Raw genomic sequence first — 6,972 nt, forward strand, 5'->3', positions numbered from 1 at the left:
CCGGGTTCTAATGAAAAGCATAAAATTTGAACAGTAAAATCAGAGAAACCCAGGAAGAAAACCACAATCATCCGAGCAGGTTAAAGTAAAAAACAAGCCTAGGAGAACGCCTCTCTGTGCCTACACACCATTAAAACAGATGCCAAAGTGCAGCCCACCTGACCCTTAAAAGGAAGGAGCTGGTGAGTGAAGTAAACCTCAGGCCAAGAGCGTGGGTTGTCGAAGCATCTGAGGTTCTAATTCCTAAGTAGGTGAGCTCCTGGATTCTGCAGTTGCTGATGCTTATCTCTTGCAAAGTTAATTAGGGTTTGTTCCACAGTCATCAGGGAGAACTGCACAATTCTAAAGAAAGCCCTGAACCCCAAAGGTGTTGTAACTGGGCAACCTAATGGATGGGCAAATTAAAAGTGGCCACAAGTATGGAGGGCAGATTAGCATTTACAGTGAGAGAATTCTGACCTGGTTGGACTTACTGCCAAGACACCGCCCAACAGAGTCAGATCACTGTATAGAGAAGGAAAGCAAAGTAGCTACAGTAATCCTATTAATGGGGAGGTCATTTTCTAAGAAATGATGGGAAACACTAAAAAGGGTATTTGTGTTGACTGTTATGAACTATGAAAAGGTATACATAAAAATCAAGAGCTTAGTATTTCAGCTTACAAGTCTCCTGCCACCTCACTTCAGTATCAATTTACCTCCATTTCACAGTATCCAAAAGTGCATTTATAAATATGATAATCCTTCTGGGCTAAGAACCAACTGAAAATATTTTTCTACATTTCTCTATCTAGCTCTGTGACTTTTCCAACTCAGTCACAGAGAGATCATTTGTCCCTTATTTTGAAGTAACCCAGTGGGTCCCAAACTTTGCTGCACATTGGAATTTACTGGGGAACTTAAAAAAAACAAAAATTCCCTATGGGCAAATCGCACCATATACCTAGTAAACCAGAATGCCAGGTGGAGGGTGGAGGTGGGAGCCAGGCATCATCAGTACTTTAAAAAAAAATTTTTTTTTTTCTTTTTATTTTTTAAAAAAGTTTGCTTTTTGAGAGAGAGAGAGAGAGAGAGAGAGAATAAGCGGGGGAGGGGCAGAGAGAGAGGAAGACAGAAAATTCAAAGCAGGCTCCAGGCTCTGAGCTGTCAGCACAAAGCCTGACACGGGGCTCGAACTCATGAACTGTGAGATCAGGACCGTGAGCCCAAGTCAGACACTCAACTGACTGAACCACCCAAGCACCTCTTAAGTTAAAATGGAAGAACAGAGACTCTGTCCTGAGGTAACGTTTTGTGTTTCCATATGCTAACATTCAAAATAATTATTAGTTTATTTTGTACGTGTTGCCATCCTACACAAAAAGATTAAGAAACCAAAGTTTGAGTTTTCCTGGGAATAAGGTAAAAATCACCCGATAGGTGTTAAGAGACCATATAGAAAATTATTGTGGGGCACCTGGGGGGCTCAGCCAGCTAAGTATCCGACTCTTGGTTTCAGTTCAGGTCATGACCTCACGTTTTGTGAGTTTGAGCTCTGCATCAGGCTCGGTACTGACAGCGTGGAGCCTGCTTGGGATTCTCTCTCTCCTTCCCTGTCTCTGCTCCTCCCCTGCTCTCTCTCTCTCAAAATAAGTAAAGTTAAAAAAATAAAAAAACAAAGAAAATTATTGCCACTTTGTCCTAATAAGGTAAGAAAAGGCAAAATACATTGGTTTAAGATTTAAACCTTCAGATCTTGGGGTCAAAAACTGCTCAGGTTTTTAATGAAAAACAAAAACAGAAGACCAGGTTTCCTAAAATGTCACTGCAAAATATACAACATGACACTAAGTATTTGCAAGAAACTTTTTTTAAATGTTTATTTATTTTTGAGAGAGAGAGAGAAAGAGAGACAGAGTGCAAGTGGGGAAGGGGCAGAGAGAAGGGAGACACAGAATCCGAAGCAGACTCAAGACTCTGCGATGCCAACATAGAGCCCAAAATGGGGCTTGAACTCACAAGCCATGAGATCATGACCATGAGATCATGAGGTCAGATGCTTAACTGACTGAGCCACTCACGTGCCCCTGCAAGAAACTTTTTAAAGTTATTCCCTGTTAAATTTACTACCTCTTCAGATGAGAAAATGTCTGCCTCCTACTTGGTTGTTAACCAACATCTCACCTGATACTAAAGCTATCTGCTCCAGCCTAGCAACAGTTAGACTAGAGGGCCGGGTGCTGGGTGCTGCGTCCTTCCTACTTAACACATCGTTTTCCATCATGTTTGGAGACAAAGGAGCTTACCCTCACAAAAGTGTCCTGCTGCATGCTCTGACAGGATCCCTGGAAAGTTCAGCTGGAGGAGGGTATTCCCACATGAAATGAGTTGACAACTTAAGTTCAACCCAGCTTCTGTGTTACTACACATCCAATGATCATTTAGAATTCCAGTCTCATTGGGCTACAGTGTCAAATTTTATGTCCACATCAAAATTATGTCCACATCAAGGATTTAGGATATGTATATCACAAACCTGCAGTATCAGGAGATTAGTTAGCAGAGTATCTGTTTATGATTCTCTATTTTGACTCTCCTGCCTAGCTGATTACCGCATTAACTTCTGTCTCCACTTCGTAAATAAAGGCATACCTCATGTTATGCATGCTGCTTTATTGCCCTTTGCAGATTCTGTGTTTTTTACAAACTGCAGGTTTGTGGCTGCCCTGCATCGAGCAAGTCTATTGGCACCAGTTCTCCAACAGCATTTGCTCACTTCATGTTTCCATGCTGCATTTTAGTAATTCTTTGAAATATTTCAAGCTTTTTCATTGTTGTATATGTTACGATGATCTGTAGTCAGTTGAGGTCACTATAATTGTTTTGGGGCATCACAAACTGTGTCTATGTGACACTGAGCTTAATCGGCAAAGGTGTGTGTGTTCTTGCTGTTCCACTGACTGGCCATCTCCCTGTCTCTCTCCTCCTTGGGCCTCCCTATTCCCTGAGACACAACAATATTGAAATTAGGGCAATTACGAATCATATGTGGGGGTGTGTGGGTGGGTCAGTCAGTGAAGCGTCTGACTCTCGGTTTCGGCTCAGGTCATGATCTTGCAGTTTTGTGGGTTCGAGCCCTGTGTCAGGCTCTGCACTGGCAGTGCGGAAACTGCTTGGGATTCTCTCTCTCTCTCCCTGTCTCTCTGCCCCTCCCCTACTCACACTGTCTCTGTCTTTCTCAAAATAAATAAGCTTAAAAAAATTTTTTTAAATAAAAAAAAGTAGAACCACATGTGTTCATGTGAAAGGAAGAGTCACATGTCTCTCATTTTAAATCAAAAGCTCGAGGGGCGCCTGGGTGGTTCGGTTGGTTGAACATCTGATTCCATTTCGGCTCAGCTCATGATCCCAGGGTTGTGGGATCAAGCCGACGTTAGGCTCTGTGCTGAGCATGAAGCCTGCGTGGGATTCTCTCTCTCTCTCCTCTTGCCCCTTTCCCCCATTTGTGGTCTCACTCTCTAAAATTAAAAAAAAAAAAAATCAAAAGCTAGAAATGATTAAGCTTAGGGAGGAAGACATGTCAAAAGCTTAGGGAGGCCAGAAGGAGACCTCTTGTGCCAGGTAGCCAAGTAGTGAATGCAAAGGAGAAGTTCTTGAAGGAAATTAAAAGTGCTACCACAGTAAACAACACACAAGTGATAAGAAAGCAAAAACAAACAAACAAACAAACAAACAAAAAAACAGTCTAATTGCCGATATGAAGAAGGTTTGCAGGATCTGGAGCGATCAAACCAGTCACAACATTCCCTTAACCCAAAGCCTAGTCCAGAGCAAGGCCCTGACGCTCTTTAGTTCTATGAGGGCTAAGAGGTGAGGAAGCTGCAGAAGAAAAAAGTCTGAAACTAGCAGAGGTTAGTTGGTTCATGAGGTTTAAGGAAGCGGCCGTCTCCATAACAAGGTGAAGCAGCAGGTGCCCATGGAGCAGCTGCAGCCAGTGACCCAGAAGGTATGGCTGAGACCGTGAATGAAGGTGGCTGCACTAAGCAACAGATTTTGAATGTAGGCAAAACAGCTTTATGTTGGAAGACGAGGCCATCTAGGACTTTATAGACAGAAGTCAATGCCTGGCTTCAGAGCTCCAAAAGACAGGTGGAGTCGGTTAGGGACCAGTGCAGCTGGTGACTTTAAGTTGAAGCCAGCACTCATTCACCATTCCAAAAATCCTAGGATCCTGAAGAATTATGCTAAATCTTCTGCCTGTGCTCTGTAAATGGAACAACAAAGCCTGGATGATAGCACATCTGTTCACAACACAGTTTACTGAATATTTTAAGGCTATTGTTGACACCTGCTCAGAGAAGGCAAAGTATTATTGCTCATTGGCAAGGCACCTGGTCATCCAAGGGCTCTGATGGAGATTGACAAAAGTCATGTTTGCATGCCTGCTAACATTCATTCTGCAGCCCACGGATCAAGGAATACTTTTGACTTCCAAGTCTTATTATTTAAGAAATACATTTGGTAAAGCTCTAGTTGCCACAGATTCCTCTGACGGATCTGAGAAAAGTAGACTGAAAACCTTCTGGCAGGATTCACCATCCAAGATACCATCAAGAACATTTCGTGATTCATGGGAAGAGGTCAAAACATAAGTATTAACGAGGAGTTTGGAGGTTGGTTCCAGCACTCATGGATGACGTTGAGGGGTTCAAGACTTCAGTGGAGGAGGGAACTGCTGATGTGCAAACAGCGAGATAACTGGAAGTGGAGCCTGAAGATGGGACTGACTTGCTGCACTCAGGATAAAACTTGAACGGATGAGGACTTACTTCTTATGGATGAGCAAAGAAAGTGTTTTCTTGAGACGGAATCTATTCCTGGTGATGCCGGGAAGACTGTTGAAATGAAAACAAAGGATTTGGAAAATCACATAAACTTAGTTGATAAAACAGCGGCAGGGTTTGAGGGGACAGACTCCACTTAAAAAATTTTTTTTTCATGTTTATTTTTGAGAGAGAGAGAGAGAGAGAGAGAGAGAGACAGAGTGCAAGTGGTGGAGGGGGGCAGAGAGAGAGGGAAACACAGAATCCGAAGCAGGCTCCAGGCTCTGAGCTGTCAGCACAGAGCCCAACGCGAGGCTCGAACTCACCGACTGAGAGACCATGACCTGAGCCCAAGTCGGATGCTCAACCGACCGAGCCACCCAGGCGCCCGGATTGACTGCACTTTTGAAAAAAGTTCTGCTGTGGGTAAAATACTATCAAACAGTATCACATGGTATACAGAAATCATTTATGAAAGGAAGAGTCAGTCGATGTGACAAACTTCACTTTTTAAGAAATTGCCCCAGTCAACCTCACTTTCAGCAACCACTACCCTAGTCAGTCAGCAGCCACCGACAGAGGCATGATCCTCCACCAGCAAGATTACAACTTGCTGAGAAAGTTGTGATGATGGTTAGCATTTGATAGCAATAAGAGATTTTTATATTTTTTAGGGTTTATTTATTTTGAGAGAGAGAGAGAGAATGAGTAGGGGAGGGGCCGAGAGAGAAAGAATCCCAGGCAGGCTCCACACTGTCAGCGTCCAGGCTGACACGGGGCTCGATCTCATGAACCTGAGCCAAAATCAAGAGTCAGACACTCAACTGACTGAGCCACCCAGATGCCCCAGCAGCAAGATATTTTTAATTATGTAAATTGTTTTTTTAGAATAACGCTATTGTACACTTATTAGACTACAGTGTAAACATAACTTTTATACACACTGGGAAACCAAAAAATTCATTTGACTCACTTCATTGCAATATTTGCTTTATTGTGGTGTGCGGGAATGGGAACCTGTAACATGGAGGAATGCCTGTACAGATTCTGACCTCTGTGCTTCGTCAGCAGACTCAGCCTGGCTTTTCTTCCCAATTCCTGTCCCACACTCCCCAACTCGACATCCCTTCCTACGTTTCTACTGCAAACCAGTTTCACATTCTAGTAGAGGCAGATAAACAAGTAAAATATTTAGGGTGCCAAATAGTGGAAAAGTCTTCAACAAATGATGCTGGATAACTGGGTATCTACACGTAAAAGAATGAAGTTGGACTTGTTCCTCACACCATACTCAAAAATTAACTCAAAATGGATCAAAAATCTAAATTAAAGAGCTAAAACTGTAAAGCTTAGAATAAGCATAAATCTTTGTGATCTTGGTTAGGTCAATTCTGAGACACACCCAAGGCACAAACAACTGAAAAAGATACATTGGGCTTCATCAAAATTAAAAATTTTTGTGCTGGGGCCATCTGGGTGGCTTCGGGCATTTAAGCGTCTGACTTCGGCTCAGGTTGTGATCTCACAGTTTGTAGATTTGAGCCCCCCATTGTACTTTCTGCTGTCAGTGCAGAGCCCGCTTCCAGTCCTCTAGCTGGGTCAGTTGGAAAAGCATGCGACCTTGATCTTGGGGTCGTGAGTTCAAGCCCCACATTGGGTGCAGATATTACTTAAATAAGTAAATCTTAACAAAAACAAAAACAAAACTTGTGCTTCAGAAGACACTAAGATGGGAGAAAAATATTTGCAAATTATGATAATGAGGGGCAAGTATCCAGAATATATAAAGAACTCTTATGACTCAATAATAAAAGTGAATTAAAAAAATTAGCAAAGGATTTGAATAGATCTTTCTCGAGATATACAAATGGCCAATAAGCACACAGATGTTTAGCATCATTGGTTATTACAGAAATGCAGATAAATCAAAACTACAAGATATCCGTTCACACCAACTAGGATAACTAGAATTAAAAAGTCAGGTTAACTATCTGTAGTTATGAAGATGTGGAGAAATTTGAATCCTCCGATATGGCTAGTGGGAATGTAACGTGGTGCAGCCACTTTGCAAATTTGGTACTCAGAAAGTTCTATGACCCAGCAATTCCACCCCAGATAAATACCCAAGAATTGAAAACATGTTGATCCAACTTGTACACGAAAGCTCATA

Source organism: Panthera onca, chromosome C2 (genome assembly GCF_046562875.1).
Source record: "Panthera onca isolate mPanOnc1 chromosome C2, mPanOnc1 haplotype 2, whole genome shotgun sequence".
Lineage (NCBI taxonomy): Eukaryota > Metazoa > Chordata > Mammalia > Carnivora > Felidae > Panthera > Panthera onca.